A 6,749-nucleotide genomic window follows, 5' to 3' on the forward strand; every position below is an offset into this window, starting at 1 on the left:
GGATAAAGATGCAGCGGCGATTTATGTAAACAATTGAAATGTAAACAATGTAAAACAATGTAAACAATGCAGGGGAAATAGACAGTGTGCGATTCACGGTATCCAGGAAAGTACTATTAAAACCGTGTTATATACGAATGTGGTACAGAGTCCATTTTATGGCTTCAGTAGTTCAACAGTCTGAAGCAACAATGTGCAAATGTGTAAATGTGCAGTTATGCGAGTGTGGTGCAACTTACCTGTATTAGAATCTAAAATGTTCTGGTCACACTGGAAACTACGCTGTCAACTGCGCCACTCTGAAGACTGTGACGGATGCACATCGTCATGTTCATACTGCTATACATTCATGGGCCGCGTTTTAGGGAAACCTGTTCAAATACTAAAATAACGAACAGGTCAATCACAAAGCAGCAACTCAATGCATTTAGGCTTGCAGATATGGTGAAGAATAAATGCTAAAGCAAATATAAAAACAAGCATCACAACAAGGAAGAAAGGGCATTTACATGAATCTGAACGTACCATCTCTGAACCCTCAACATGTTAAACCTTGCAGCAGCTGAGCTACAGCAGCAGAAGACCACGCCGGGTGCCACTCCTGTCAGGTAAGAGCAGGAAAGGCTATGATGGTCACAGGCTCTATAAAATTAGAGACTAACAGATTGAAAATAACTTTACTTGTTTTCAGCTACCAGATGGTTGGGGGTCTGAATTGAATCTCAAACTGGTTTCTTGTACACGACATTAACTTCCCTGTAATCCGAAGGCCTCCATAGTCAACACATCTCAGTCCAATAAAGCAGCTGTAGGTTGTGGCGGAACGGGAGATTTGCTTGAAGGATGTGAAGCTGCGTCATGACAACAGGGATCAAAATCACTGAGACATTTTACTGAATCCATGCCATGAAGAACCAAGGTGAGAGGTTGTCTAACTTGGTACCAAGGTATACCTAAAAAAAGTCTCTAGTCCCATTTTGAAGTTGACAACATTGATAATAGGATTGGAGACTGATAATGTTTTTTTTTAATTTATTTATCATTAAAGCCAAAAAAAACCCAACAACTAAATATACAGATTAGTTTTTGGGGGAACGTGATATTAGCCCAAACTAATAAAATGATTCAGAACCTTGATGCTTGAGGAAACTCTCACTGTGCTTTTTTTAGACGGTGTCAGAAATGCTTGGTGGGAAGCGGGAAATGTTATCGGCGTGGACCGATAGCAGGATGACATCATGTTAGGTTAGTCGAAGAAAGCAACTTTCTTATCGTAACCTCTGGCCTCGTGCGGTACCTGCTCCCACAGAAGGAAGGGAGGGATGCTGAGGTGAACCACAACATGCTCCAGGTCAGGAGCTACAGCCATGAGCAGCCAGAGGTCAGGCTGCAGAGGGCACTTTTCACAAAGCTCTAATGAATAACAGTTGTTTTTTTTTTTTGCACTCTGTATTGACCTCTCTCTGCTTGGTTTCTATATTAAGCCTTGATCGAGCCTGTTTTCATAGCTTCGGGTCTTCCCCTTTCCATCCCTGTGAATCAATTTTTATGTGTTTTCTCATGGACTTAAGCTTTACCCCATAAAAAAAAAAACAGAAGTCAATACGGGAGCAAAACGAAGCCCAAACAGAAGCTCAGATCTCATGGCAGATAGGAGAATGAGCTGAAAAATCTCCACTTTCTGACTCGGAGGACTGAACCACACCTTGAGATTTGGGGAGAGCGCGCAGAAGGGCAAGTGTTAACAGTTCGCCATGGGCTGAGCTGAGCGTGTGCCTGTTGGAGCTGACGTTTCCCACGGTGGGTCAGGTGCTTTTCCAGCATGCCTGTGCACATCTCCATTATTTCATCCCCTCCAACAAATTCCCTCAATGGTAGAATTTACTTTGCAGTTGTGCAACCGTTGTGCAGCTAATTACTCAAGTGCCTTCTCTCTCTTTATTTGGGTTCTTCCACTGTTTCCCACACCTCGTGCACCTCCAGAGGTTCGTCTGCCTTTGGCGCTGGTCCATTTTGGCAGGCCCGGCCACAGAGGGACCGTCATGTGCGTGGGCTTCATAATAAAATAATCTCTGCCCTGGGGTGATGAAACTCTGCAGTTACTCCGTGACAGTTTCGCTTGCCCTCAGGGAAGAGAAAAAAAAGGAATAATAGGGACCGGGCTCAGGCATGTACTCCTAACTGTCAAGGCCGTAATATATGTTGTGAGAACAGCGTTAGTGCATTGAAAGATACATGTGGCCTATAATAATAATAATAATACTACTAATAATAGTAATAATAATAATATGAATATGAGTAGTAATAAAATACATTATATTAATACATACAATACATTTTATTTAAAAGCAGCTTTCAGAGCACTCAAGGACACTTTACAGATCAAGCAGCATAATAACAATAATTCATGATAGTAACGACACACATTAAATGTAGAAGCACTACAAGTGGTCAAATTCTTAGTTTAAAAAGAACTAAATGATCTGCGCACTCAGCTATGATGTTGAAACTGAAGCTTCGCAGCTAAATGTGTCCTTATTTTTGGCAAGAACATTTGGTTTTTGACGTCAGACTATCACATGCCAAAGATACATGGATGAAATGCGAAAAACCTCACATCCTTCGTCTTTTCAGGAAGTCTGAGGCTGGAAATTCCCTGAAAGCAATTTAAAACCTTCATCTTTAAAAAAACAAAATCAAGGGATTAGCAGAACAGGAAGGAAGATGTCGGTATAATCTCATTGTAACGTTTCTGGCACTGGGGCTGCTAATTGCAATCAACGCACCTGCGCTGCCTCCACCTCTACCGGCTTATAAGCCCTGCGCCTCGCAGCCTCCAGTGCCAGAACGTCTCGAGCCAACTGGTGAGAACTTCCAGCAATTATTATCAAACTGCCTGCCTGTCTGTTGCCCGACCTGTCTTTGCCTTCATCTCTGAGCCAGCCTAGCCCTCTCCTGGATTCTGTCTGCCCGCCTGAGCCCTGCTGTGTCAGCCTCTGGACCCCGGATTGCCCTCCTGTGTATTTGACCCCGCTAGCCCGTGAGTACTGGAACCTGCCTGTCCCTTAATCAATCTGTGCTCTCTGGAAACTGGATCTTGGAACTGGACTCGGACCCGTCTTTGGATTTCCCCTTGGATTTGTCGCCTGGACGTATTGGCCTTCCCCGTGACCGAACTCAGACTGCCCCTGGACGACGCCCCCCGGATTTCCCTGTCGCTCGGCTTCCGACACGCTGTGGAGCAAGGACTCCTAAAGAAGTCATCTCCCCATCAGGTTAGTGACCAAACCTTCAGCTCATCCTCTCTATCGCCTCCACTGGTCACTAACCCGTCTCTATCCCCCCAGGAGTTGTCGGCCCGTAAGCACGAGCAGCACGTCCCGAAAGCCTCCGCTTCCCTGTTTTTTCAATAAAATCGGCTCAAGAGCCACTGACCTGTCTCGGGTTGTCTTTGGGTCCGCCCTTATTCGTCACACTCATTTATTACGGCAAAATCGGACCAATTTTTGAAAGGACATCTAAACTTCATAATAATTTGTGCACTTACATTAAAATGCGTTACAATGCCTTGCAAAAGTATCAGATTTTTCCACATGTTGTCATGGTATATCCAAAAACTTCCACCTATTTAATTTAGATTTTATGTGTTAAACCAATTCTACTTAATTGCCAAGTCAATTAATACAAGCTTTTTCTATATATATTTTTTTACAAATAAAAATCTGAATGGGGTGGTGTATAGTTGCATTACTCCTTAAATAGGGTAACATTGATGGAGCTAAAAACAGAGCATGCTGGAGGAAAACCTGTATTGGTTAAGATATTCTTGTGTTCGAATGGTCCAGTCAAAGTTCAGCCCTGATTCCACTTGATAATCTGCAGCAATACTGTAAAACTAATGTTTACCAGATGCTCTTCATCAAATCTGACTGAACTATAGCAGTTCAGCAGAGAACAATGGGCAAAGATTCCATTTGTATGCAATGCTGGCAATTGCAGCAAAAGGTGGGTCGGCAAAGTTGGTCTATCACATAAAGTCCAATACAAATAAATGTAGATTTGTGGTTAAAACACGACAAAATGTAAACATGTTTCATGAATACTTCACTTAATAAATTAAACGGGCAGGCTTTTCAAAATGCAATTTTAAATTCACTGGAAGTTTAAGGGTCCAAAATGCCTCCTTTATCCTACAGACTGTAAAATATGTTCATTTATGTTTCATTAAATTGTCACAATAACTTTTTCGTAATTACTCTAGCTCAGAATATCCCGATTTGACCCACATCTGACCCAACTTTTTTCTGCAATTCTTTCCTGCTTTAACTTGCAAGGGTTTAGATATAAAAGCACGACATAACGTACAAAAATGCACAGATTTAGGCTTTAAAGCGCAAATATCAGGGGACATCTAAAACCGATATGAACGCTACATTGATGGCAAGGACACGAGTGCGCAGACATATTCTTTATTATGATCTTTTAAAAGTTTATGCATGAAAGTATCTCAATGAAATTTACAATCCGCTGGATGTGTGAGGGCTGAGGCGTGTGATGATATGAGCAAACTGAATCCAGGGCTGGGTTTGTTGCCTCTTTGCTTGCTCATATTAGGCTGATGCAGAAATCAAACATGAAAGAATTCAAAAACCACAAACATACTGTTTTTAGGTCAGTCAGCTGCTGCCCTCTAAAGTAGATCTGCCTCTTATTTTGCCGCTAAAGCAGTCACACTGGGCTACAGTTCACTGACTACAAATGATGCAGAATGCTAGTAAAATTACTTAATTTCTTTCGGAATATATTTCTTATTGTTATATTTCTAATTTGGTGTTTTTTTTCTTTCTCTCATCATGAGTAACGGTGTGCTTCGATCATGAGGAGTATACATTTTTATGGCTTCAAATCAGAAACAGATATGGTGGGAAAAGCCACTTCCTGTTTTTATTCTTCTCACAATGAGGCAGAGAAATGAAACCGGTCGGAATCAGTGTGACAGTTCGAGAGCTTACGTAATGCATCTGATCCATGTTTGAACTCTGGCAGCGCTGATCTGAGTTACCTGAAGTTATTTTCTGGAAAAGGCAGAGACCAGTCACCTTTGCTGGAGACGAACGCATCCTAAAATACATTTAAGTTTGCCGTTGCAGCTCTTTTGTTGTGCATTACATAATATCTAACATTTCCTGCCTTGATGTGACTGCTGACAACACCTGAGTCTGAAATTCTGAGTCAGCTGTTTTAGTCACGACCTTGAACGCAGCTCTGCAGAAACCGTAATGGGAATATATGAATGATACTTGTAACTCTAACTAACTTTTGCTCTTTAAAGGGTTGGTCTGATAGAGTAACGTCTGGAGACGTGAGATACCGCATTGCAGTTTGAACCTGGAAAAGGCTGCATGTCTAAGTGGACAATGTTTTTAGTTTGCATTTTTAGACTGGTTAACAGAATAAAACTCTAATAAGTATTATCGTAAACCACTGACTTAAGATCACCAGCAAACAGCAAATTCACCGTTAGGATAATCTGTTACACTGCAAAAAGGGAACTAAAAGTAAGTAAAATTTTCTTGAAATCAGTGTATTCTTCCTCGATTTGAGCAGCTAAATAAGACTATTTGCCAATGGAATGAGTATTCTTAACCCTAAAATAAGGTTATTAGCTATTCTGCACTTGAAATAAGGTGGTGGAGATCAATTGTTATTATTTTAAGTGCAAAAATCTTATTACATTGGCAAATAGTCCTATTTAGCTGCTCAAATCAAGGAAAAATACTCGAATTTCAAGAAAATTTTACTTATTTTTAGTTCCTTTTTTGCAGTGTATCAGTCATCAACCGAAGCTATGTGTCATAGAAGGATACAGATAAATTCACTTTTTCATGATACACAGAAACTGTAAGCAAGGGCAAGGATCATTTAAGGTCTCATTTAGGTAGCTCATAAGTGGAAAAAAAATGTTTATTATGTAAAATGTACTATATTTACTTGACTTGACTTGACTTTAACATACAGTTAGCCTGCAGTTACACTTTTGTCGCATTACAACCACAAACCCACATGTTTTATTTTTTTTAATGAGTAAGACCGACACAAAGTAATCCATCATTGTGAGATGGAAGAGAAATGACATCGGTTTGAAAATTTCTCACAAACAAAATTCAGAGTGCTGTATTTGTCTTCAAAAAGCCTTGAGTCAATATTTTGTATGAAGTTTTGCTGCATTCACAGCCCCTAACCCTTTGCCGCATGTCTTTCATCAACTTTGCACATTCTCTTGCCGCACATTCTCAGCGGCGTCACTTTTAACACCTGCATATGCTTTAATTTATAACCATTCTAATGCGGCTCTGTTTGCACGTTTGGTGTTGTTGTCAAAGTCATCTTTATATTGTGAGAGGTTTATTTTCTTTATTTTCTTAACAATTTTGACAAGACACGTCACACAGACCCATATTTTCTTCCACTTCCACAAAATAGACATTTTATTAATAACAATCGCGTTGCAATGTAACAGGAAAGTGTAAAACTTTAGGGTGTAATAGTTTTGAAAGCAACCATATGCCCATTAAAAAAACATATTTTTTCTTTCTGAAATGCTCCAGATTAAAAATAAAGCCCTCCATAAATCCCTCTAAGGGCTTCACAGACAGTTATCATTTTACACAACTTTCTATTATTAACAGTTTGTGTACACTGAGGGGGATGTTTCCTGGAGCATGTGGAGGGGAGGGGGCAGCTCTGAT

At 40.5% G+C, this 6,749-nt stretch overlaps 1 long non-coding RNA gene across 1 annotated transcript; it reads left to right on the forward strand.

Moving 5' to 3' along the window:
• The first annotated feature begins 3,124 nt into the window (after positions 1 to 3,124).
• Positions 3,125 to 3,430, forward strand: LOC118563859. Its single transcript, XR_004931465.1, has 2 exons — positions 3,125 to 3,275; positions 3,348 to 3,430. It is a non-coding gene; the product is annotated as an uncharacterized LOC118563859 (long non-coding RNA).
• Positions 3,431 to 6,749: the final 3,319 nt, after the last annotated feature.

This window comes from Fundulus heteroclitus, chromosome 8 (assembly GCF_011125445.2).
Source record: "Fundulus heteroclitus isolate FHET01 chromosome 8, MU-UCD_Fhet_4.1, whole genome shotgun sequence".
In the NCBI taxonomy this organism is placed as follows: domain Eukaryota; kingdom Metazoa; phylum Chordata; class Actinopteri; order Cyprinodontiformes; family Fundulidae; genus Fundulus; species Fundulus heteroclitus.